The sequence below is a fragment of the Stegostoma tigrinum genome, chromosome 10 (assembly GCF_030684315.1).
Source record: "Stegostoma tigrinum isolate sSteTig4 chromosome 10, sSteTig4.hap1, whole genome shotgun sequence".
In the NCBI taxonomy this organism is placed as follows: domain Eukaryota; kingdom Metazoa; phylum Chordata; class Chondrichthyes; order Orectolobiformes; family Stegostomatidae; genus Stegostoma; species Stegostoma tigrinum.
Genome location: NC_081363.1, coordinates 57,822,418 through 57,850,286, shown reverse-complemented (window position 1 = coordinate 57,850,286; position 27,869 = coordinate 57,822,418). Strand labels below are relative to the sequence as shown.

At 43.3% G+C, this 27,869-nt stretch overlaps 1 protein-coding gene and 1 long non-coding RNA gene across 5 annotated transcripts in view; one reads left to right on the top strand and one right to left on the bottom strand.

The window, feature by feature from the left end:
• mipol1 (mirror-image polydactyly 1) overlaps positions 1 to 27,869 on the bottom strand; it is a 322,904-nt gene that overhangs the window by 45,084 nt on the left and 249,951 nt on the right. The window lies entirely within an intron of this gene.
• LOC125455967 (uncharacterized) overlaps positions 1 to 27,869 on the top strand; it is a 43,796-nt gene that overhangs the window by 8,954 nt on the left and 6,973 nt on the right. Inside the window, exon 2 of the long non-coding RNA XR_007248357.2 lies at positions 18,402 to 18,526. This is a non-coding gene — a long non-coding RNA (uncharacterized LOC125455967). The remainder of the gene's footprint in view (positions 1 to 18,401; positions 18,527 to 27,869) is intronic.

Sequence of the window (27,869 nt, the reverse complement as noted above, 5' to 3'; positions counted from 1 at the left end):
TTGCAGTTACACTCTCCTGTCCTCTCTGAACATAGGCTAGTGTCTTTTGATTTAGTCAAAGTGCTGTGGCTGGCTCATGGTACGAGGAATCCAGGCAACATCACCCATCTCTGATGAATCAGTGTCTGTCGTTCAGCCTTCAGCTCATAAACTGAGTCTAATCTGCTTGAACTTCACTAATGGCAGACATATTTTCTCTGCCATAAACTAGCATTCATCAATCTCCACACGCTGCAGATGTGACACATCACCTGTCCTACCATGGAAATTTTACTCAATTATTTTGCTGAATTATGTATTTACTTTTTTTGTACATTCTATTGATCTTACTACAACTTTACACATGACGCCAGATCCACTGAAATGTGGTTGACTCTTAACTGCCCTCTGGGCAGAGGAATGGAAAGATCACAGATCATCATAGAATCCCTTCGGCCCAACAAGTCAACAACGACCCTCAGAGCACCCACCCAAATCCATGCCCCTATAACCCACCTAATCTACTATCTAATTAGCTATTTTTATATGCTCTGCCCTCTCTTATTCTGCACCTTAGGAATACAATGAACCTTAGTCAGTTATCAGACACTCACCAAATAACTAGTTTCTTCTCCCGTAGCATGGAGGAACCAATTTTTAAGAGGCTGCAAAAATGAGAAAAAGCCAAAGCAATAGAGCATATGCACTGCTGCCTCACAGTGCCAGGTTCCGGGTTCAATTCCACCCTTGGGCGACTGTCTGTGTGGAGTTTATACATTCTCCTGTGTTTGCATGGGTTTCCTCCGGTGCTCTGGTTTCTTCTCACAATCCAAAGATGTGCAGGCTAGGTGGATTAGTCATGCTAAATTGCCCATAGTGTTCAGGAATGTGTAGATTAGGTGGGTCATAGGGGCATGGATTTGGGTGGGTGCTCTGAGGGTCGTTGTTGACTTGTTGGACCGAAGGGATTCTATGATGATCTATGATCTTTCCATTCCGCTCTGATCACCCAAATCCAGTTAAGTCTTACTACATTAGCTATTTTTATATGCTCCTTACACAAAAGGCTGAGGAGACCCAGTTAAAAAGGAACAGGCTTCAGCTGTTCCTTAATTAACTAAGCCCAACTGTCTATCCAATGGAGACCTTGTTGAAGCCCCACTGAAGTCTAGGAACTGCAGAATCGAGACCTTAGATTTCAAGTCAATGTCACCTACAAAATAGATTCATGCAATAATTAAGACTTTCTTACTCGCCAACCTGTATTCCATGACAAGCATGAGAATTCCTGGAAGCATGGCACTCCACGAAGCATGCTATTAATAAACACATTGAACTCAACCGCAGATACATTCCACTATGGAGGAAACCCCGAAGTGAGGCAATTGATCACAAAAGACCGCAGAGTTGAAAAACCAGGCGGGAAAACACACCGATGCTTCATCAGAGGTTGCAGTGAGGATGTTACCAAGCAGGGTTACGAAACGGTTGCAGCACAACAAACCAGCTTCGTGAGCCAACCAACCTCAACACCCACAACCTGAGCTACAGATCTACTCCAAAAACTTAGAAACCTGTATTCCATCTTAGCTGTTCACTTATATTCACTTCGGATTTACATATAATAAAATGAAAAATATAGTTATGTCATATTCAGTTATTAATGTAGATTAGAGTAATCCAGGAAAGTATTCTCTTACTTTTTGCTGATTTATTCAAAAACAAAATAATTGTGGGACAATAAGGATTAAGGTGTTATTTTCTACATAAAAGCAAAAGAACTAGGAGGAGAAATCGATCATATGGCCCCTTGGGTTGAATATAATCATGCTTGTTGTCTGTCTTAAATTTATGTTTCCAGCTACTTCCCATATTTCTTGAATTCCAAGAAATTGAACATTTGTCAATGTTAGCATTGAATGTGCTTAATGATGGAGAATCTATAAACCTCTAGGATAGATAATACTGAAGATTCTCAACACTTTGAGTGAAGTACTTTCTTCTTTGGCTTAGTTCTAAATGATAAACCTGTTATCACGAGATGCTGGCCCTAATCTTCCGAACTGGGTTGGAAACCCGAAGTCTGAGCCAAGCCTGACAAAATGCTAAATACTTATCTACCTCTAATTTTAAACAGTTTAAATGTCTTTGAGCAGCAATGGAGAAGAAGCTATTTCTTTAAGGCGAGTAAGGTGGCTGGGTTGCAGATGAGTTATGAGGTGTAGGATAGCACGTAAGTGAAGGTATGGAGGGCTAGCGTTAAGTAAACTTGGGTTAAGGAAGCAGATGAGGTGGTTTTGGGGATAATTCTTTTGTATCATGATGTTGCTAAGGCGGATTATGAGGAGGAGGGTTATGGGGGTTAGTTGGAATGCTGGTGTTCTGAAGATTCAGTGGGGAGTCAGAGAAATCAGTTGTATGATGAGCCAGGAGATGGAACTAATTTTAATCCTTTGAGAATTTTCTGGCTAACTGTTTAGTTGAGTAAGTCAGAAACCTCAGGCTGTAGCTCAGAGTTGAAGAATTTTTCAGAGGGTTCTGGGTGAAGGGTAATTACCCATCAGAAGTGCAAACTTCTCAGGCAATTCCAATGCAGTCAGTATATCAGAATGTCTAAGAAGCTTCGTAAAGTATTTTGTGGTGTCCATTTGCCTTCGACTTAACAGGAGGCCAAAAGATTTGGGACCATATTATAGATTTCCCCAGTTAAGGGAAATAGTCACTCAATGGCTAACCTATGGAGCCTCTTCAGAATACTGTGCATTCTATTGAGACCACAGCAGGATGATTGAATATTTTTAAGGTTGAGCTGAATAGATTTTTGATTGATAAGGGTGACAAAGGGCAAATGGCTATGCCCTGCAGGGAAGTCGAGTTGAGGCCACAATCAGATCTGCAGAGTGCTTAGGTTCTGGAGTTACATGAGAGGTTACCAGCCCAACTTCAGCTTCTAATTTGTTTGTTCATTTGTTAGCACATGCACAATTCTTGTTTGGTTTCACCAAAGTTATATAAAACTGTAACAAGACTTCCTTATTCTTATGCTGTAATCTTATAATGAAAACCAACTTGCTATCTGCCTTTCTAATCGATTGCTGCACAATCATCCGACTTTTTCCATATAAAGGAACACAGAAAATAATGTCTTTCTGAACATCTAAAACTCTCCCATCTTCTCAAATATATCATTTTATTCTATTCTCATGACCAAAGCAAATTTATTTACATATTACATCTGTCACATTGTTCTCCTGTTGCTTAACCTGTCTCTAATCCTTCTGCCTTCTCACACATTACATCACCAACTAGTTTTATATCATTGGCAAATCTGGATACATTAGTCTTAGTCTCCTCCATCACGTCATTAATATAAATCACAAATAGTTAAGGCCCAAGTATTGATCCTTTCAGAACTCCCCAGAACAGTAGGAGTGGAAACTTTGAAAATGTCTCAGTTATCTCTACCCTCTGTTTCCTTTCCATTAACTAATCAAGATATATAATGTATCATCTCCAATTCCTTACTTTCTTAATGGTTTCCAGCATATTCATGACGATTGATGTTAAGCTAACCTACATTATTTTAATTCTGTTTTTAAAATTTAAACAGCTTTTCTATTCTTTCTTTATTCAGTAGCTTGGTTACAGTCATTACTTTCAAATCAGTGCAACTGGTCTCGTACCTAGGGAATTTTGAAAAATCATAAATACATTCAATAACTCAACAACTGCATTTTTAGAATCCTAAGATGTAGGTAACCAGGCTACTTCCAGCCAGCTATGAACAGCCCTACACAATGCACGTAGCAAGACGAAAGCAACACAAAAACCTTCTAAGGGCACATGGATGGCACCATAATTGTTCAGAACTGACCATGTGTCCATCTTCCTAATCAACTTCAGAAGACAGCCTCAAATGATGAGTGACCAAACCTCCTGACTGATTACTGTGCTGCTCCTAACTGACAACACTGCTACTGTCATCTGGACCTGTAGGACTGATGATGGCCCACTCCTCAGACTGTAATGATATGAGGCCCCGGGGTTCCATGTAGCAAGTACAAAAACAAAGTTGCTGGAAAAGCTCAGAAGGTCTGGTAGCATCTGTGGAGGAGAAAACAGAGTTAGCGTTTCAGGTTCAGTGACCCTTCCTCAGAACATATGGTGGCTGGGAAAACATCAGTTTATATGCTGAAAAAAGGGAGGTGGGCGGGGTAGGGAGTAAACAATAGGATAGAGCCCAAAGAGAGAGAAAAAGTCGTTGGACAAACAGAGGATTCGGTAACTATCAGGCTGGGAGGGTGAATAGTTGTTACTGGGGACTGTTAGTAACTAACAACAGGGGGTGTGTAGTGGCAGGCAATGTGGTAACAAGGCCTGGTGTGTGGGGTGGGGAGCTAGGACATGGGAGAGGTTAGGCCCTAAAATGATTGAACTCAATATTGAGTCCAAAGGGCTGTAGGGTCCCCAAGCGGAAAATGAGGTGTTGTTCCTCCAGCTTGCGCTGGGCTTCACTGGAACACTGTAGCAAGCTGGAGACAGAGATATTGGCCAAGGAGCAAGGTGGTGCATTGAAGTGGCACGTTTTCCCAGCCACCATCAGTTCTGAGGAAGGGTCACCGGACCCGAAACGTTAACTCTTTTTTCTCCTCCACAGATGCTGCCAGACCTGTTGAGCTTTTCCAGCAACTTTGTTTTTGTTCCTGATTTACAGTATCTGCAGTTCCTTTGGTTCTCATGTACCAAGTGTTTGACTGAAAGTGTCCAAGCCCCTAATTACAAGAGCACCCTTGATCTACATTCTTTAGATTTTAGACCTGGCTGTTTAATTGAAGTACATTCAGCGTGTTTGCCACATAAGCAGTTCACACATGCTACTGGCATAACATTGATATTGCAAGATGGCATAAAGCATGATGTCTGCTGATTAGTGTTCTCAACCATTATGAGCTGCTTGACTTGGTGGCAATGTGGAACGAGATGCTGAGGGCCTCCAAGTAGATTCTGAAATGATTGAGTGCTAAGAGAGCAGGCTAACAGCTGTGAAATATACCCTGTTCCAATACATGAGATAGGTGCGTGACCCTGTATGTAAAGTGGTCAAAAGATGTCTGTGCACTGAAGATGATAACTGTATTTGAACGGACTCTGAAATGTGTATGATGTGTTGTGTTCGGTGAGCATGTTTTATGCCAACCTCTGTGGACATGGCCTGTAGGTTGTCACTGCTTATTTAGGGTGCCCTGAGGAACTGCGGACTGCTGGCTAAGCTGGAAGAGCAAACAGTAAGCTGTGCCATCAAGTACCTGCTCTGACTTTTACGTTAGGAATTTTTTCCCCCTCATTTCTCTCTGCCCAGAGAAGAATACTAAACTGCATAAAAATGAAGTGAGAATAGGTAATAATGAGATGTTGAGGCATGTAAATTAGCTTATCACTGCTCACTAGCAAGATTGTTATTGTGTTATTCAAAACATATCTAATCTCAACATATTTTCTCAACTGACATGCAATCATCCACATTGTTCAGGACTGGGAAAATTCAGCCGTGTTCCCTTGTAATTGGATTACATCTAAACATTTTCTTTACTTATATTATTAAAGTCTGCCAGCCCTACCCATGACCCATTACATTGTTCATCATGGGCTGATACCAGCTTGGTTTAAGTGGAGCCCATCCCAACTGATCACTCTTACAACTGTTATGGAAGCAGTGTCCCTGAATCAAAATTGCTTTTCTGACCCCATTCTTCAAGCTTGAAGTTTAATTTTCTAATCTGCTTGACATTTATGCCAATTTGCACATGATTTAGGTAGTAATCCAGAGATCACTACCCTGAAGGCCTGTTCATTAATTTTGAACGCAGTTCCTTAAATTGTCACTGGAAAATGTCATTCTTGGTTCTACCTGCAACACTGCTTCACATATTGACAGTGGCATGTCAATTTTATCATCCCTAATCCAAATTTTTCTCTGGTTTCCAGGAAATATCCCATTCTCTAATGGCTGGTAGGTAGCACAACCTTCAAGACTCCCAGGCTTGTATGCAGAGAACATAATCGATTTCCCAACTCTACTGACCTGTATAACAAGCACATTATTTTTTGATTTAACATGTATATAGCATAGTGCTCTGATATATTTGCCCATCTCTCCTGTCCTGTAGTCCTTGTTCTCATCCACACAGGCAGCAAAGTAATTCGTAGATTTTGGACAAAGAGAAAGGTTGAGGCTCCTCAATCATTGCATCCTACATGTATACTAATTTAATGAAGTGTTGCTTTACATTAAGATGTGGGAAGAGCATGTGCTTTTGTATATGAATGAATGAACAACAGCGCACAGAAGAGAGGACTCTAGCAAAGATTCACTGATATACCACATAACAGTTTCTAAAGGTTTGCAGGTCTTTTTTGGCTCAACCAGGCTAAGAACAAATTTATGTTCCATGCAAATATATATTTCTAATTATGTTTTTACAACCCCATTTTCATATTTCCTGTTCTTTCTCCCACCTTCCATGTAATTATATATAGTCGCTCTTGTTTCTGCCTGACCACTAATTCTGAAATTCAGTACTTGATAAAACCTGATGGGGGTTGGTTAGCTCAGTTGGCTGGATGGCTGATTTGCGATGCAGAGCGACATGAACAGGGTGGGTTTAATTCACATACTGGCTGAGATTACCATAAAGATTCCTTCTGAACATTACCACTTGCCTAAAAGTATGGTGACCGTCAGGTTAAACTAGCCACTAGCCATTTCTCTCTAATGAGAGGCAACAGCCCTATGGCTCTCTGTGATTCTGATGACTTTACCTTTAACCTATCAGGTTGAAACATCATCCCCTTAAAACAATGATCTTGCAGAAATATATTGTTCTGTTCCTCTGCTGTTGCTTGGGCCAATTCAGAGTTATTATCCAGGCTGAAATTGGAGTGGACTTTTTCATTCACAAGCCGCCTCCTGATGGTTCCCGAATGCTCCCATAAATGTTTGGAAGTGCCTAATTTTGCTGCATGAATGTATTATGGTAAGTTCCATCATTAGACCAACAAATCTCTAAAACTGGATAGCTACACTTCTTTGCTGCCACGTTGCGATGCCAAAAGTGATGAATTCTTTAACTTTCCTAAACAACTGCCAGTTGCCCGATGAAGGTACGCTTTTCAATAGTGAATGCCTTTGTTGTTACCTTCATTGTTACAAATAAGGCAATAAAAGAAGATGGCAATGGTCGCCAAACAGAGTCATAGAGCATGGAAAAAGCCTACAATGTCTATGCCAACCTACAAACACCAAACCACACCAATTCCATATACCTGCATGCGGTCCATTGCCTTCTATGCCCCGGTATTTTAAGTACTCATGCAGATGCTTCTTAAATGCTGCAGGACATATCTCTACCACTTTCTTGAGGCAGCATGTTTCAGCTATCGATCATTGTATGGGTGAAAAAAAAATTCCTTACATAGCTTGTAAGCTGCTTAATCCTCACTTTAACTTTATGCCCTCTAGCCTTGAACACATCTGCCATTGGGAAAAGATCCTCATGATTTACTTGCCTATGCCTCACGTAATTTTGTAGACCTTAATCAAATGCCTCCTTTGGTCCAAGGAAAGTAAATTCAGCCTGTCCAATTTCTCCTCATAACTGAGACTTTTCATCCCAGGCAAAACCCTGGTGAATCTCCTCTATGCCCTCTCCAGTACAATCACATCCTTCAGTACAATCCCATGTATAGAATGACCCTTTGGTCTCTAATAGGTCCCACTTTTTCCCTGCTAAAATATACACATCAAAAACATTTCCCTGATTTTCTTTCAAGGTGTCCCTTGATCCCATCTGCCAACGATAATTTGTGGACCTTCCTTGCCTTCCAAATTTCCTTTTTAAACTTCTTCCTACACTTTCTATACTTTTGAAGGGCCTCCCCTGATTTTAAAACTCTTGAAATCCCTTGATATTCAGGGTTCCCTGGATTTGCTGGCCTCATCCTTCACTCTTACAGGAACATTCAGCCCTGAATTTTCACTTTTAAAAGAATCCCACTTTCCACACGTAGACATACCTGCAAGTTGCTGCTCCCATTCTATGCCTGCCAGATCCTGTCTAATGATATTGAAATTGGCCTTCCTGCAATTTAGACACTTAACTTCTGCACTATCCTTGTAACTTTCCACAATGACTTTGAAACCTAAAGTTATGGTCACTATCACCAAAATGCTTGCCAACTGTAATTTAAGCCACTTGACCAGCTACATTCCCTACAATTAGGTCCAGCACTGCCTTATCTCTAGCAGGACTCCTGCATGCTAGCACAAATAAACTCTCCTTTAAAAATTCCATCCTGTCTAATCATTCCACACTAAGACAATTCCAGCTAATGTTTGCAAAGTTGAAATCCCCTACAATAATAGTCCTGTTTCTCTCATACCTTTCTGTTACTTGTCACATATTTGCTCCTCGATCTCCCTCTGACTGTTGGGAGGCCTGTAGTATATTCTCAGCAAGGCAATCATCTCTTTTTTTATTTCGAAACTTTATCCAGATAGCATCATTTGAATAACCTTCTAGGGCTTGCCCCTCAATACTGCAGTGATGGTCTCCTTTATCAATAATGCAAGACCCCCACCTGTCTCATGGCCCCACCATCAATTCTGAAACTTCTATACCTTGGAATGTTGAACTGCCAGTCCTGTACTTCCTTCAACAATGTCTCAATGATTGCAACAATGTCTTATTCCCATATATTGATCAATGCTCTAGGTTCAACCACCTTACCAGTCAAGCGTCATGAAGTAGATGGGAAAACTCCGCTACAACTTTTCGCTGAAGCTCAGTATTTCAATACAGATCTCCTCTTAAAGACTCATTTTTTTGTGTATTCTTTGAAGTGGCTTGGAAGCATGACTTACCATCTAGCTGCATGTAACTCCCTTGGAGCGTGTTTCTTTCTCTCTCTCTGATCTCTCCAGCTCCTCCAACAAAATTACATATTGACATATGTCTACCGATCAAAATTCTTGCAATATGATCTTTCAGATTCAGAAAATGTTACTAAGCATGCTCAGGAAGAAGTCTAGAGTAGGTAATCCTAATCACCTTAAAGACCCCCTAAAATAAATACATCATCTTGCAATTGAGTTGAATATGTGTAACATAATGAAATTACTGAGCATACAAACAGAAATAGTTATGGGCTTAGCCAATATGCTGCATATAATAAAGACGACTCATGAAAGACTTATACAACTAATCTTGCTGAACCCCAGTCAAACTGTTCCAGTGCAATTATGACAATGACATTTATGAAACAAAGTTGAAGATTCTTCGAAGCTGTATTATTCACAGATGCAATCTCACTAGTTACTGCCTGTCAGCTTCCTTCCAATCCTTATAAAACCGATACAAGGAGTCATAAACAAGAGACCATTTTTTGATCCTCCATCCCTTTATTTCACTGTCAAAAACAGGATCCCTAGTTGAAGGGCTTACTTTTCAATCAGAATGAAGTGATTGCACAACTAGAAGCATAAAGGCATATACCACGCTAATATGCTTTACGTGATCCTCAAGATTTGTCCAGGTCTGTGTTCCCTCAAAGACTGGGCGAGTCAATGATAGTGAAGTATGAGCAGTCCAAAGAAGCACAGATTTTAAAGATATTATGTTCTCACTGGGTCAATGCACTGAAAATCAGACCTCACAATTTCCAGATTTGTCAAAAAAGCTAAAGAATAGTTAATAGTATGCAGAATTCCCCATTTACCTGTCTTTGAGACTTAACAGAAAGCTATGAACCAGGTTTCTGTACTAAACAAACATGACTATTAACAACAAATAAATACATTCTAACTACAGATAAATGATTATGCACTAACTCATTAGTGAACTCCCCTACTACATGCACATAAACTCAGACATAAAAATGGGTATTATAGGCAGAAGGAAATACTAGAAAGGCCATTCACTGGTCCCTGTCAAAACGGTTGGCAGAGATGATCCTTTTAGTGATTCAGAATGCTGCTTCTTGACCTTCCTTCTCCAGGCATTTTTGCTTGATTGCAGGTGACTGTTTCAAACTTATTAAAGTCTCTGGCTTATTCATTACATGTCAAAGCTTATTGCAACTGATGAGGGGAAATCAACTGGTTATTTTCAGGCTTGCAACACTTTTTACTACAGAGCAAAAGTAGCCCCTTCCCTTCCAGAAGCCTGATGGCTTCTGCCTCAAGCACTTATACTCGCAAGCTGTTCAGCTATTTGTGAGCCAAACACAATTGTTGGCAGATAGAAGGACTTTGTCATTGATGACTGGTCACCATTTCATAGACCAATCAGGTTTTTTTTACCGACCAGGTTTCTATTCACACACAAACCGATACTACCTTTCTCACTAACACCTGAAGGAGGACTGAGGCTCCAAAAGCTTGAGTTTTCAAATAAACCTGTTGGACTATAACCTGCTGTCATGTGATTTCTGACTTTGTCCACCTCAGTCCGACACTGGCACCTCCACTTCCAGCTAGTCCGTAACAATGCTTTCCCGACTGCTTGAACCAACAGCTGTCCAGCAGCGCTTTACAGTGTTGATTAGGTAACATGCTTTTACAAAATGTAGCAATCCTTCAACAATCTTTTGCAGTCCCTTTCCCATTTTAACCCAGAATCAAAAATACAGAAATACCAAAAAAGAGTGGATCTTTACAAGGGTGGATTTAAATTGCCTCACGAGTTAGCAGCATTCAAAATTTAAATTCACTGCCTGACAGAGATGGTTTGGGGTAATTTTCAGAGATTAGGAATGGCAGGATCTCCCTTTCATTCAAAAATGAAATCTTGGTGTAGTGTTGAGTAAGATGCACAAAAGAGTTCCATTATGGAGGTCTGCTATTTTTGATCCTTAAGAAATAAACTGAAGAGTCAGACTGGAGCTGAAACAGTAACAGATGCTGTCAGACCTGTTGAGTTTCTAAATCATCTTACAGTTTTATTGCCAATCTTCAGTCTCTGCAGTACTTTGCTTTTAAACAAATATAGAGTGCCTCAATGAAAATATCATAAGATAAATATTGCCATGGTTGTCAAGCAAGTTTTAACACAGTGAATGAGTGTGTCCTGCCAAGTACCTTGCCAATAAAACTACAGTACAGGCTGCAACACACAGTTCCGCATAAACCAGGCACAACTTGACTCATCTGAATGAAAATCATTCGGAAAACATTTTTGTCTTTCTGACAGTGACATCCTTTGGCCTTCTGATGAAGTCCAGTCATCAGAAAATAAAAGCTTAACAGGTTTTGGAGTAGATTTGTAGATCGGGTTGTGGGTGTTGAGGTAGCTCACCAAGCTGGTTTGTTATTCCACAGACGTTTCATTACAGTGTTTGGTAACATCCTCAGTGCAGCCTCTGATGAAGTGTCGGTGTGTTTTCCCACCTGGCTTTTAAATGAAGCAGGCTATTAATAAACACATTGAACTCGACCTCATATACATTCCACTACAGAGGAAACCCAGAAGTGAGGCAATCCATTGCAACAGACCCCAGAGTTTAAAAGCTAGGCAGGAAAACATACCGACGCTTTATCAGAGGCTGCACTGAGGATGTTACCAAGCGCGCTAACGAAACGTCTGTGGAACAACAAACCAGCTCGGCGAGCCAACCAACCTCAAAAGCTTAACAGGTTTTCAACAGTTATATGAAGCCTTATCAACACCAGTCAAATGCTCAATGTTCATTCGAGAAGTTTGAGTTCATAATCTAGGGTGATAATGCAGTTCTAAGGGGTGTGCCCAACATTTGGATAAAATACTAAACCAAGAACGCACTTAGTTTTTTGGCTATATAAAAATGGCAGCAAGACACTACTTGGAAAAAAAACAGACGCTTGCCTCAAATTCTCTTCAAGGACTTTGGCTTGAAGATAAAAGATTTTGTACATCAGTTTATTGCAACTCCACTTTTCTAAGTGGAATGTTCTCAGCAAGGTGGGCAATTGGGAGAAAGTTGGAAACGTATGATGCGAAGCATTGAGAAAAACTCTGATTTTCCTCTCAAGGTTTCTGTAGCAAAGTGAGGATCTTGCTAATAAGTGGAAGGGGACCTATGTGCATACACTGACATCACATTAGCAGCTAATCTCACTAATTTTTGTGTGAGTTGCTGTTTTCCAAATTAACAGTGAGAAACTGAATAGCACCAATTCCCACTGCAAAAATCAGAACAGTTCCCTGGCAGCTGCATCTGATCCAGAATCTCCTCTATGCCTCTATATTACTTGTCACTCCCAACATTTCGGCACGCTCCATGTGCAGCAACAATCTGCACCCTATGACCACAGAAGGCTGGTCAAAGTACCAGCTTCACAACATCATCATGACATAATCAGATCAATTTATAATGCACTTCTTACCGCATTTCAGAATCCACGGTAACCAGATTGCAAAAATACTTCCAGGCAAACTTGTCTGCAGGGACCCATCTTATACAGTGAAATGAGCTACACTTCATGGCACTCAGCTTAGTTTCTTAGTGCTCCCTCACTTTGTGCTTACTTAGCTCACAGCCTTGGCTTTCAGTGCAGATAGAAGGCCATACTTGCCAACACTGAAATGTTAGTGAGTGGACATGTTGTTTTACGGCCCCATACCATGTTAATGGCACACCCAAAAGCATGTGCCAGCAGCTTATGCAGCAACAAACTGAATGTGCTTTAACTAAATGGCCATGTCTGAAGGTCTGAGGAGAGTAGTCCAATCAAAGGGGCCCACCACAGTAAGTCATGCATTTCATCCAATACTGGTCCAGATGATCAGTCACGGACAATTGGATAACAAGGTGTAGAACTGGATGAACACAGCAGGCCAAGCAGCAGCTTAGGAGCAGGAAAGCTGACAGAAGAGTCTAGGCCCGAAACATCAGCTTTCCTGCTTCTAAGATGCTGCTTGGCCTGCTGTGTTCATCCAGCTCTACACCTTGTTATCTCGGATTCTCCAGCGTCTGCAGTTCCTATTATCTATGGTCAATTGGGTGCTTGTGTGAGCAGGATCCAGGGATCTGCATTATTCCAGTCTACAGATTGTGAGTCAGGTTTGATTAGTCTGGGGATTATCAGTCGGTCAAATGTGATGTAACTGGTGTACAACGGCCAGCCTCTGTTAAAGAAATCCACACAGGGGGTCTTCCACCCCCTCAAAATGAAGTTTGGGATTTGGAACATCATGACATTCAAACTCAGCAACAATAGACCTGAACATGACACTTCAATCATAACTTGTAACTCGTAACTTGGGTGCTATAACAGCGACATCATTGTTCTGACAGAGACACTCAGGATGTCAGTTCAAAGAAGGTGGTGGATACACTTTCCCCTGGAAGGATAAACCTGAGAAAATACCAACTTCACAGGGAAAGTTTTGCCACAAAAAACAAACTAGCTGACTGTTTCAGCAAGCCCCTTATGGATTAAACGAATTTATGATCTTTCAGCTTAACCTAAACCAGAAGCTGACCACCACCGGCATAGTGTGTACAGCCCAACCTTAGAAACCTGAGATGAAACAGTCATGGAGATTAAACCTTCGAGATTAAACAGCAAGGTGTGCATGAAATGGGATTATTGCTTGCTGTCAGCTTCATGAAATACGAATCTTGTTTCATTAGTATACAATCCTATCTCACTGCCAGCAGCAAACAAATTAGATTTTTAGAATTCTTGACAAGAAAACCAGAGAAGTTACGAGATCAAATCACTCTGATCCATTTACAGGATGCTCTAGCACTTTAAAAGGCGCACTTTGGTTGCACTGGCAACTTGCATTGAAATACTGCTGTAAGAAGTATACTGCACCTTATATGCAGGGACATGAATCCGACTCGATAAACCAGGCTGCATCTTCCCTATATACCTGCATTCCGCACACAGATGGCCTAAAGGCCCTCCGCTTCTTCCCGTCCTGCAGGCCCGACCAGTCCGGCTCCAACAACACCCTCATCTGCCTAGCCGAACTCGTCCTCACCCTCAACCACTTCTCTTTTGACTCCTCCCACTTCTTACAGACTAAGGGGGTGGCCATGGGCACCCGCATGGGCCCCAGCTATGCCTGCCTCTTTGTAGGTTTTGTGGAACAGTCCCTCTTCCGCACCTACACAGGCCCCAAACCCCACCTCTTCCTCCGTTACATTGATGACTGTATCGGCGCCGCCTCTTGCTCCCCAGAGGAGCTCGAACAGTTCATCCACTTCACCAACACCTTCCACCCCAACCTTCAGTTCACCTGGGCCATCTCCAGCACATCCCTCACCTTCCTGGACCTCTCAGTCTCCATCTCAGGCAACCAGCTTGTAACTGATGTCCATTTCAAGCCCACTGACTCCCACAGCTACCTAGAATACACCTCCTCCCACCCACCCTCCTGCAAAAATTCCATCTCCTATTCCCAATTCCTCCGCCTCCGCCGCATCTGCTCCCACATAAGACATTCCACTCCCGCACATCCCAGATGTCCAAGTTCTCCAAGGACCGCAACATTCCCCCCACAGAGATCGAGAACGCCCTTGACCGCGTCTCCCATATTTCCCGCAACACATCCCTCACACCCTGCCCCCGCCACAACCGCCCAAAGAGGATCCCCCTCGTTCTCACACACCACCCCACCAACCTCCGGATACAACGCATCATCCTTCGACACTTCCGCCATCTACAATCCGACCCCACCACCCAAGACATTTTTCCATCCCCACCCCTGTCTGCTTTCCGGAGAGACCACTCTCTCCGTGACTCCCTTGTTCGCTCCACACTGCCCTCCAACCCCACCACACCCGGCACCTTCCCCTGCAACCGCAGGAAATGCTACACTTGCCCCCACACCTCCTCCCTCACCCCTATCCCAGGCCCCAAGATGACATTCCACATTAAGCAGAGGTTCACCTGCACATCTGCCAATGTGGTATACTGCATCCACTGTACCCGGTGTGGCTTCCTCTACATTGGGGAAACCAAGCGGAGGCTTGGGGACCGCTTTGCAGAACACCTCCGCTCAGTTCGCAACAAACAACTGCACCTCCCAGTTGCAAACCATTTCAACTCCCCCCTCCCATTCTTTAGATGACATGTCCATCATGGGCCTCCTGCAGTGCCACAATGATGCCACCCGAAGGGTGCAGGAACAGCAACTCATATTCCGCTTGGGAACCCTGCAGCCCAATGGTATCAATGTGGACTTCACCAGTTTCAAAATCTCCCCTTCCCCCACCGCATCCCAAAACCAGCCCAGTTCGTCCCCTCCCCCCACTGCACCACACAACCAGCCCAGCTCTTCCCCTCCACCCACTGCATCCCAAAACCAGTCCAACCTGTCTCTGCCTCCCTAACCTGTTCTTCCTCTCACCCATCCCTTCCTCCCACCCCAAGCCGCACCCCCATCTACCTACTAACCTCATCCCACCTCCTTGACCTGTCCGTCTTCCCTGGACTGACCTATCCCCTCCCTACCTCCCCACCTATACTCTCTCCACCTATCTTCTTTTCTCTCCATCTTTGGTCCGCCTCCCCCTCTCTCCCTATTTATTCCAGAACCCTCACCCCATCCCCCAATCTGATGAAGGGTCTAGGCCCGAAATGTCAGCTTTTGTGCTCCTGAGATGCTGCTTGGCCTGCTGTGTTCATCCAGCCTCACATTTTATTATCTTGGATTCTCCAGCATCTGCAGTTCCCATTATCTCTGCATCTTGGGGCTGCTCAGTTACTCTCACAGTGCTAACTTAGCAGCCTAGTTTTGTCTCACCTTGTCTCTTAGCACACTGAGAGCCAGGTAGCTTGTCTCACTGGTCAGCAGGCCACAGTCAAGGGGTGGACATCATGCCACACTGTAATGTCATTAACATATCTGAACTATGTGCAAGCAGATTGAGCAGCAAATACACTGCATATGTTGCAAAGTCTCAAAGTCTAAGGGGAGTTAGTCTTCACTGAAGTCTATGGAGTATCTGTCAGTCAGGGTGACCTGGCAGAGTAAATCAAGGGTTGCCTCCAAGATCAGTCCAGGAGCATGGGCACAGTCAGGCTGGTTGGGATGGTGTTCATTAGGGAGCCAGCGTCTCTGCAGTCCAGGGGTGGGGCATGGAGAGCCCTGTATGTTCATTGTAGCCAGTCCATTGGCTACTGATAACAGTTGGGAGATGTACAGGGATCAGCTTAGGGAATGTGCATTTCTTATTTGAGTCTGTCCAATTAAGTTGTTCAAGTTTTTGGGCACAGTCTATGAGATCTATCTAATAAATGCAAGCAGGAGGGGTAATGGGTAAAAGGGGGTATGGTGCTGAGGGAAAGAAGCTGTGGAACACAATTGTGGGGGTCATGGTGGCTACAGGCCAAGGAAGCAGGCGTGTGAGAGTTGTGAAGGGTAGCGACTCTATGTCAAGGGAGATACAATAGTGCATGGATGGAACAAAAGTCATGCACTGGTAAGGGGTTGGCATTCATCCAGTCAACAGAGCACTGGGTTCCAGAGGTAGACAGTGCATGACCACAGCTGGAATGATCAACTCATACGGCTGGGACTGCATAGAAAACGTGGGCAGCAATCATAAAGATGGTTTGTGAGGGAACCTGGGGAAGTATGAACCCTATGAGGTTAACAGGAAGGGCTACTAGGATGGCATAACAAAGTGTGGAGCTGGATGAACACAGCAGGCCAAGCAGCATCTTAGGAGAACAAAAGCTGACGTTTCGGGCCTTGACCCTTTTCTGATGAAGCGTCTAGGCCGAAAACATCAGCTTTTGTGCTCCTGAGATGCTGCTTGGCCTGCTGTGTTCATCCAGCTTCACACTTTGTTATCTCGGATTCTCCAGCATCTGCAGTTCCCATTATCTCTACTAGGATGGCATGGTGGCTCAGTGGTTAGCACTGTTGCCATACAGCATCAGGGACCCGGGTTCAATTCCAGCCTTGGATAGCTGTTTGTGTGGGATGTGCATATTCTCCCTCTGTCTGTGTGTTTTTCTTCCGGGTGCTCCAGTTTCCTTCCATAGCCCAAAGATGTGCAGGCTCAGTGGATTGGCTATGCTAAAGTTGCATATAGCGTCCAGGAATGTGCAGGCTAGGAGGATTAGCTATAGGAAATGCAGGGTTACAGAGATAGGGTAGGGCGTTAGGTCTGGGTGGGATGCTCTTCACACGGTCAGCGTGGACTTGATCAGCCAAAAGGCCTGCTTCCAAATTGTAGGGATTCTATGACATATGGGGATACTTGATGTTGATGCCTTGGGGATTTAATGAGATTTAGAGGCAGAGCTTGGAAGTCACTGTGCAAGGAGCACTCGGTGTCGCCTTACGTTGTCCTGAAAATCACAAACACGAAGCTGACACACTCAGAGTGGACAGGACAAGTATCTTGACTTGTGAAGGAGGGAGTTGCAACAGTGATGTAAGGTTCTTCAAAAAGGAAACAACACTTCTGAGGATAGACATCTTCAGAGGGCTCCCAATCCCTGTTGACCCTTAGGCATTGGCTTACTGTGTGTGCAATGCTCCTCCCTGCCCCAAAAATTGCTGATCATTTCATGGAAAACCAACACCTTTGCCAGTTGAGGCCTGTGATGCAATAGCATTACTTGTCGACTTGGAGAAATATTGCCAGAGATTTATTCAACTGTGATGCACATCTTACTTACACATGATGTCACAGTTTTCAAGTCAGTAATTGGTCCATGTTACACCATACATCAATGAGCTCCTCTGCTCTACTCATTCTTTTTCTTTTTTCTCTCTCCTTCTTTCTTCCTTTCTCCTGGCCTCAGACACCTAGCTCTGGCCTCTGATTTCTGCACTCTGAAGCGGGGTCAGAGGTTGGCTGAGATGCCAGCAGCCGTAGCAGGCACCCCAGCGATCAGTGCCTGGAGCAGGGATGCTGACGACCAGCTGCCCAAAGTGGGATGCCAGCGAAAGTGGCTGGAGTGGGAATGACAGTGAAAAGCAGCTGGAGTGGGGCAGCAGCCAGCAGACAGATCAAGTGGAGGTCCCCTGTGTTGGTCTGCTGTGGACAGCCTTTGGAGAGAGACTGTAACGCTTGTGTTTTTAATCTTGTTTGTCTGACTTATGGTTATACTGTGTATAACTGTAATGTAACTTTTTTTTGCTTCATTTCTCTATTCTGTAACTAAGGATTGTACATTTGTATCGAAGATGACATTGTAAGTAGTGACTTATAAACTTATCACTGTACTCATGTGACTATAAAGCTAATGCAATTCAATTCAAACAGATGCCTGATTTGCGTTACAACAGCTATAGCAGTGAGACGTAGCAAACAGATTATGTAGAACAGTTCAAAGATATCTGCAAACTTGAGCATTAGCATATGGTGCAATGTAATCAAGAGGTTTTCATTTCTCCTTCCATCCTACTATATCTTAGGATCTGCATCCGGTGTGGAATGAGCCTGGCTTAAAGTGAAGTTGTTGGCCTTGGAGGTTTGACCAGGTAACCCCGTGGGCATTTGTCAAGAAGATCCGAGCATGCTGAGTGTGTTGTTGCCAGAGGTAAGTGCACACTCCTCATCTTAAAACTCCCTCAGGTCTGACAATGACAAGCTGGGTGAAGATGTTAGATCCTGTTCTCTTTGTCCCAAGAGGACACATCTAAGGAGCAGATGATGGACTTCTTTATTTGGCTAGGTACCTACTGGCACTGTCCTGTCTTCTTGTGAGGGAGGGACACCTGCGGTGAAGTCAAGGTCCTACATGCCCCTGTTGCCTTGTAATCAGTACTGAGGTCTAACAGATGGAGTCACGAAGTGCAGTTCTATTCGCATATTCGCCAAATTCTGAGATTGCTGGAAATTTGACATCTTCACCATGGGATCATTTCATTGCAATCTTTGGCAGCAAGGGCCCCATAGCTTTGCTCCATTTCAGCTATCTCTGTGCCATGAGGGTCATTGTCATTTTATTTTAACTCATGGATTTTGGCATCGCTGGCTGGGCCAGCATTTATCGCCAGCCCCTGAGAAGGTATTAGTGAACTGCTTTCTTGAACTGTTGCAATCCATGTGCTGTAGGTAAGCCTCCAAAGCTGTTAGGGAGAGGTTTTGAGAATTTTGATCAGTATCACTGAAGCACTCTTATGTACCTGTTTGGTGCTTCTGTGTCTCCTTATGCGTATGCAAGAAGTCCCAAACTGCCAATACTATGGGGATTTTTCTTCCTGGGGCTGAGCGGAAGTCAGATTTCCAGCAGTCTTTTCAGTGCCAATACCTGGATTTTTTTTCCCTTGGCCAGCTGTGGAGACATTGCTCTGATGTGCTTAACAGTTAGTGCTCCCATCCCTAACCTAACTAACAGTCCCAATGCAGTGTCAGTATCTGAGAGGCAGCCTTACCTATGCTTTCTTTGAGGCTTCCAAACTCTCCAAAGTTGCAAGTGTTGCAAGTGGCCCACATGCCCAACAATACAACTGATAACTGCAAGACTCTAGAGAGAGAATGCATCATGGCCAAGATTAAGACATTGCGTGGATAATGGAAGCAGGATTAATGTGAGAGTTGTGCTTGAATGGAGAATGATACCTACTCATTTTAATGGGTGTCTCAGTACCTCCATATGGTCTATTAGGGTCTGTGCCTGCAGGTATGTGCATTCCTTGAAGGAGGGAAGTGAGGAACCCAATATCAAACACCCCACTACCCATCCTGGCTCGTAAGCCTTAGTGTAGGCTGTTTTCTCTTGCAAATGAGGCAAAGTAAGGGACAGAATACACTAAAGGTGGGTGATAGAGCTGTTACTGGTGCAAACTGGCAAAATTAGTGAGGTGTCCTGAGTGAACAAGTAGGCAGTACGAATGCCATGCAGTGTTGGTAATGCAGGAGGATTGGATGGATGAGGAAAACTGAGGGAAGATGTTACATGTAATAGTGAGAGTGTCACAGCATGAACCTGAATGGGACATTGGTGCAGCAGCAAAGTTGGAGTGAATATGAACTGGCAGAGAGCAGATGTTAGCACTTACCCTACTAGAATGAAGGTGGTAATGATCTTTATTCTACACTGCTCTGTCCAACTCTGGGCAGTCGAGATCAGACGGACCTGGGTAGCAATCTCAAGCTAGTGGGGTCTGGTTTCATGTCAGGCAGTTACCAGGAGGACGAAGAAAATGCTTCAAGGATGGTCTCAAAACCTCTTTGAAAAAATGTAACTCATGGGATTCTCTTGCCAAAGACAACCAAAACGGAAAAAGGATCTGTATACGTTCCAAACATTTTGAACATCTCTGACAGGTCCAGGTGGACGTTAAGCGCAAACAGCAAGCATGTAGAAGCCTAATCACACCACCCAGCTGTCTCTTCAAACACCACCATCCCCAGTGTCAGGATGCATGGATCCAACATTTAGTTTAGTCAGACTGGAATGGAAGCAAGTCACAGAGATAATGGGAACTGCAGATGCTGGAGATTCCAAGATAATAAAATGTGAGGCTGGATGAACACAGCAGGCCAAGCAGCATCTCAGGAGCACAAAAGCTGACGTTTCGGGCCTAGACCCTTCATCAGAGAGGGGGAGGGGGGGAGGGAACTGGAATAAATAGGGAGAGAGGGGGAGGCGGACCGAAGATGGAGAGTAAAGAAGATAGGTGGAGAGGGTGTAGGTGGGGAGGTAGGGAGGGGATAGGTCAGTCCAGGGAAGACGGACAGGTCAAGGAGGTGGGATGAGGTTAGTAGGTAGCTGGGGGTGCGGCTTGGGGTGGGAGGAAGGGATGGGTGAGAGGAAGAACCGGTTAGGGAGGCAGAGACAGGTTGGACTGGTTTTGGGATGCAGTGGGTGGGGGGGAAGAGCTGGGCTGGTTGTGTGGTGCAGTGGGGGGAGGGGATGCACTGGGCTGGTTTAGGGATGCAGTAGGGGAAGGGGAGATTTTGAAACTGGTGAAGTCCACATTGATACCATATGGCTGCAGGGTTCCCAGGCGGAATATGAGTTGCTGTTCCTGCAACCTTCGGGTGGCATCATTGTGGCAGTGCAGGAGGCCCATGATGGACATGTCATCAAGAGAATGGGAGGGGGAGTGGAAATGGTTTGCGACTGGGAGGTGCAGTTGTTTGTTGCGAACTGAGCGGAGGTGTTCTGCAAAGCGGTCCCCAAGCCTCCGCTTGGTTTCCCCAATGTAGAGGAAGCCGCACCGGGTACAGTGGATGCAGTATACCACATTGGCAGATGTGCAGGTGAACCTCTGCTTAATGTGGAATGTCATCTTGGGGCCTGGGATGGGGGTGAGGGAGGAGGTGTGGGGACAAGTGTAGCATTTCCTGCGGTTGCAGGGGAAGGTGCCGGGTGTGGTGGGGTTGGAGGGCAGTGTGGAGCTCCACACTCCACACTGCCCTCCAACCCCACCACACCCGGCACCTTCCCCTGCAACCGCAGGAAATGCTACACTTGTCCCCACACCTCCTCCCTCACCCCCATCCCAGGCCCCAAGATGACATTCCACATTAAGCAGAGGTTCACCTGCACATCTGCCAATGTGGTATACTGCATCCACTGTACCCGGTGCGGCTTCCTCTACATTGGGGAAACCAAGCGGAGGCTTGGGGACCGCTTTGCAGAACACCTCCGCTCAGTTCGCAACAAACAACTGCACCTCCCAGTCGCAAACCATTTCCACTCCCCCTCCCATTCTCTTGATGACATGTCCATCATGGGCCTCCTGCACTGCCACAATGATGCCACCCGAAGGTTGCAGGAACAGCAACTCATATTCCGCCTGGGAACCCTGCAGCCATATGGTATCAATGTGGACTTCACCAGTTTCAAAATCTCCCCTTCCCCTACTGCATCCCTAAACCAGCCCAGTGCATCCCCTCCCCCCACTGCACCACACAACCAGCCCAGCTCTTCCCCCCCACCCACTGCATCCCAAAACCAGTCCAACCTGTCTCTGCCTCCCTAACCGGTTCTTCCTCTCACCCATCCCTTCCTCCCACCCCAAGCCGCACCCCCAGCTACCTACTAACCTCATCCCACCTCCTTGACCTGTCCGTCTTCCCTGGACTGACCTATCCCCTCACTACCTCCCCACCTACACCCTCTCCACCTATCTTCTTTACTCTCCATCTTCAGTCCGCCTCCCCCTCTCTCCCTATTTATTCCAGTTCCCTCCCCCAATCCCCCTCTCTGACAATGGAAGCAAGTCACTGTTGGTTTTGAAGATCGTATAAGAAAAAGAGGGAATTTTGCATAAGTGGAAACAAAATTGGACTTTAAATCAGAAAATTAAGAAACACATATACATATTCAGAAGTGGATATTTTGTCAGCATCTCTGACACTAACAGTATATAGACAATGACGTTAACAGTTATTGAAAGCGACAACAAACGGTAGGCCCACCAAGATCAAATTAATATACCTTCAAATACATTAAATAAAAAGCAAGTACCAGAAAATTATCTGCCATCACTTTTAAATAGTCATCACTATTGTTAATGTAGCAAGTATGATAGTCAATTTGTGCATGACAAGGTCAGGTAGAATCTGTAGGAACAGAAGAAAAAGGGTTATAACTCAGAGACAGTAACGTCACAGATAACGGTGTGGATCTGGAGGACTGCAACAGGCCAGGCAGCAACAGTGGAGCAGGAAAATTGACGTTTTGGGTTGGGACCCTTCTTCAGAAAATTTCTGTAAAAGGATCCCGACCTGAAACGGCAACTTTCTTGCTCCTCTGATGCTGCCTGGCCAGCTGTGTTCCTCCAGCTCCACACTGCGTTATCCAAAAAGAAAAAAAGTTAATATTTTCACTCTGAAGGGTAAAAATGTGATAGATTGTGGACTTAGAAAGAGGTGGGGAGGGTATATTGGAAGGAGAAAGGTAGTGAATTAAAATGACAAACAACTGGGTACAAGTCATACTGTGGGCTGTTCAAAGAAAAGTCACAATACACTTGGAACATTCAGTTCATCTCTGCACAGCTGCTGCCGTACCTGCGGTGTTTTCCCAGCAGTGCAACTATTTTAAATTACATATTCAGATCTGCAGTATTTGCGTTCTATTTTATTCAATACCTAAAGTCAGTTCATACCTACACTACAGATTCAGTTTTACTGTTTGAAAAGCAAGGAAATAAAAAAAAATCAATGACTGGCTAAACCTGCCAAGCAAGTTAATGTGAAAAACATATAACCAGATTAATTAAATATTCAAACAAGCATTCATAAAAGTATGTCCAAGATCTTACAGGTCTGCCCTACCTACACATGAACTTTTGACCCAAATTAGCATTGCAGAATTACAGACTGTTCAAACATGCTTTTCCCCCTCATTGAGTAAAGCTATTATATGTTCACAAAACACTTATAGAACATGAAATTTTGAAAACATTTTTCATCACAGATTCAATATGAACAACAGCATGGATTAATTTTTGAGAGTGTTCCACAGTCTCCGTATCGTTTTGGATTCATCACTTTTACATTTGCTATAGGGTTGTTTTAACCATAATCTTGAGGTACATTATAACCTATGTATAAAGGAAATTGGAGGGCACAAAGGCAGGATCTTCCAAAATAATACTATCATTAAACCCATTCAGGTATCCAATAGTTCACTGAGTGCCAATAATGTCCAACATAAAGTGCTTTGACTCATTCTTCATCTCATCACTTTTTACTAGTTTATTCTCAGATTCTACCTAAAAATGTTATATTTGACCTGAAGCTTTGCAGCAATTTCTCTGACCACAGATTCCGCCAGACTTAAAGTACTTTCATCACTTTGCATTTATTTCCAATTTCTAGCACCACAGCATGCTTTTATTTAACTAAATTATGCTATTGCATTTTCCTTTTTTAAAATGACAGCGCCCAGTGTCTCGTTAAGTATTTTCAGAATGTGTGCTATAATGCAAAATGAACTCTCTTTACATCCTTGTAAGATTTCTGTCCAAACCTCATTTTGAAAGAAAAATTAAGCTACTTGCACAGGGGTAAAGATCAGAGATGGCAATAAAGACAGTGGAATCTCAGTTTCAAAATCAGTTTCTGATAATAAAACAAATTTGCCTGGATTGGACTGTATTAATTGTAAGGAAAGGTGGACAAACTTAGATTGCTTTTGCGCAGCATGCGAGGTTGAGGGGCAACCTTATAGAAGTACATAAAATTATGACAGCCAGGGATAGAGTGGATAGTCAGAATCTTTTTCCCCAGATTGAAAGTGCCAAATGCTAAGGGGCATTGGTTTAAGGTGAGAGGAGGAGGTTTTAAACAAGATGTGTAAAGCGAGTTTTTATACAGCAAGTGGTAGATACGGAGAATGTTCTGCTAGGGAAGATGGTAGAAGTCGAAACAATAGCAATATTTAAAAGGCATTTAGAGGACACATGACAGGCAGGGAATAGAGGATATGGGTCATGTGCAGGCAGAAGGCCTGTTCATATTCTGCACTCTTCTACGTTCTTCTACAAAAATACTTCAATTTGACAAAAAGGTCAAAGGCATGATTTAAAGATTTAAATCTAGATTTAAAGATCTAGATTTCTTGGATTTGGCAGTGCACTGTTCAGTAAGTTAAAGAAGAATGCACAAATGGATTTCCATGTCATTATTCACCACTGAACAAATAACATTACCACAAGTATTCTGGAATATAGCCATCAGCTGTCTTTTTCTCAATGTGATAATTACACACATTCAAATTTCTAACTTCATTGTCGTTAAATGACAGTGTAGTGTTACGAAGTTGTGTAGAGTATACGGTCCCTTTAAGAGATAAAGTGTTTTTGTAAGCTGAGAGATGTATATAGAAAATTACTCTAAGCAGGGGCAGACTACTGCCAGTTTTAAAAAATGAAAAATGTATCCAATGGCTGTGTGATTGGATTAGGTTTTTTTTGATGTTTTGGCAATGAGCTTGAATCAGCCAATTAATTTAAACCAAGCACTTAGCGACTGAAAGCCAATTGAGTTTAATTCTGATAGCTTTGACAACTTTGGACCAATGAAATTGTAAAACAATGAATATCTCTTCCAAGGTATATAAGAAAGGGGTTTCTGAAAAACGGGGAGTATGAACCACCATCTGAGAAATAAGCATCTAGCTCTCGTAAGAAATTGCTAAGCTTTCTAAGAAAACACGGTCCTATCCATTAAAAGGTACCATCACAATACTTCTAGCTAAGAATCTTCACTGAGAAAACATCCCCAACAGTAGAATCAGTGGAAGTTAGGTCTTGTGGCATCAAATCAACAGAAGGCAGAATGTTCCAGAAGATATCTTCTGTGCAAAGTTGGGGGGAACAAGTTTTAATTTATTGTTGCTTATTAATTTGGCTTATATAAGTGGGACTTGTGTTTATTTGAACAGCCCATTCCAGTAGAATTTAGTTCAGATAGGGAATAGTTAGTACTTCGGGGGGAATTGTTCAGTGTATTAGTAATTCTATTAATTTATTCATAGTTATGTTAAACAATAAATTGTTACTTGTTACTTATAAAGTAGTTCAGGAATTTTCTTTCTTTTAACCGCTCTTTTAATAGAATACGAGGAGCAAGGCAAACTTCTCTGGGTGTTTCGGGGTTAATTATTAGAAGGGAACCTCTACTCCCATCACAACAGAATGGGGCTTGTATTTTGGTTTAATTATCAGAGGGGTTTAGAGATGAACAGTTTTGGATGACATTTGACAAGGACACCTTGACACGAGGATGGTCAGCAATGTTTCAGGTGAGCAGCTTCCGTACCTGAGGACAGATGACTTCATCACACACTTTCCATCAGAGAGAGAAAAGATCTAATGGCTATACATATTTGATTTATTCTATGATCACTGAAAGACATTAAGAATGGGGTCTAAAAATGATACCAGGCCATGATCAATTTGTTCAATGCTTAAATGCCCTCTAAAATGGCCTAGCAAGCCAAACAATTGAATGGTAGTTGGGGATGGGCACCAAAATGCTGGCCTCAATCAGTGAAACCCACTTCCCATGAAAGTTTAAAGAATGAAAAAGGTTGTATGGAGCCTCCTTTTGCAAAGGATGCCAGTGATGACTGTGTAGGACTACTCTGTTCAGATTTTGCCGCAAGTCCCGTAGAAGACACAAGGTGGCAACAAGAAATTGGTCACTCATCAAATCTACTTTAGCACGCAAATCTCATATATGACAACTATGTGTCAATACAGTACAGATTGGGCACGAGTTTCATCCATGTTAGAAGATGGTGACAATGGCCTAGTTGAAAATGTGGGTGCTGAGCAACTGAGCAGTATAGCGATAGATGAGCATTTGCTACAAAGGCTGGCAGTACTCCAGGTACAGAGGTCAGGCCTGGATAGGATGCATCTTAGATTGCTCAGAGAGATAATGAAGCAAATCAGGGAGCAATTGACCGAAATTTTCTAGGTCTCTCAAACACGTGGTTAATCCCTGGGTACTGTAAGATTGCAAATATGACACCATTAAGAAAGCAGCAAAGGACAACCCAGGAAACTATACAATTTCAGCTTGACATCAATAATAGAAAAGCTGATAGGGGCCATAATACAGGATATGGTAAATATACACTTTAAAAAAAAGTTAATACTGGACTGTCAACGTGGCTTTCACAAGGGCAGGTCATAGCTAACAAATTCAATCAAATTCTTTAAGAAGTGTAAAAGCAGCGGATGAGGAAAGTGCTGTGGATGTTGTGCATTTGGACTTTCAGAAAACATCTGATACAGTGCGATAAGATCATCTCTCTGATGAAGGGTCTAGGCCGAAACGTCAGCTTTTGTGCTCCTGAGATGCTGCTGGGCCTGCTGTGTTCATCCAGCCTCACATTTTATTATCTTGGATTCTCCAGCATCTGCAGTTCCCATTATCACTAGGTAATGATGGGTATTTCTCTGACTAAAACGAGTTGAAAGTGATGCTTTCCGAGGTATTGCTGTTGGATGCGTTGCTTTTTCTGATTTACATAAATGGTTTGAACATGGGTGTTGAAGGTAAAATCTCTGAATTTGTAGATGACACTACACTATGGAGAATATTGAATTGTGAGGATGATGCTGAGTGACTTCAGAGTGACATTGACAAATTGGTCAAATGGGTGGACACCAGGAGATGAATTTCAATGAAGTGAAATGTGAGGTAATGCATTTTGGTGGAAGACATATGGAGAACACACGCTCAATGGTACAACTTTGTGGGGATTAAAGGGGCAGAGGGATCTTGAGGTTCATATGCATGATTCTTTGAATTAAGCCAGTTAAGTTGAAACAATTGAAATACCCTGATGGATTTTTTAAAAAATCACTTTCCTTTTCATCAATTTTGAGTAGGAGGCTCCTGTCCAAGAGTCTCCTACAATGTAAAGGCAGAGATTTATCCACAAATCTTCACCTCCAGCAGCAAAATCAGCATGGAGATTGCCTCTCCTTTTACAGAAATGCTGTAGGCTGAGGGTTAAGTGACCAACAGCACAACCAGCCAATTTACCAACTACTGTGAAAGGATAAGTTTGTTGGGGGCAAGGGTAAATGAAGGAGTAAATGTCGGAGATAGTTTGATGGAGAGGAAATTGGTGAGAGTATTTTGGGGGTTACAGTGACATGGAGTGGAGTAGGCTGCCAGGTGGGTTAGGTACACACTGTGAAGTGCGTATAGGTTGGACTGCCAGGTAGGTGAGTGGAACAGAGTCTCAGGTAAGTTGTTGAATGTTTAGAATAGGCTGAGAAGGGGGGTGGTGGAGAAGAGAAGATTTCTGCTAGACAGCTTGTCAGGTCTGGCTTGTAGAAGTTGGGCAAAGGCAGGGGGAAAATGTTTCAATTACTGCCCTCATCAGAATAAGGCCCATAGGAAAGATGGATTCTTTTTTTCATAGCAAGATGAGTTGCCAGTCACATCAGAGGACA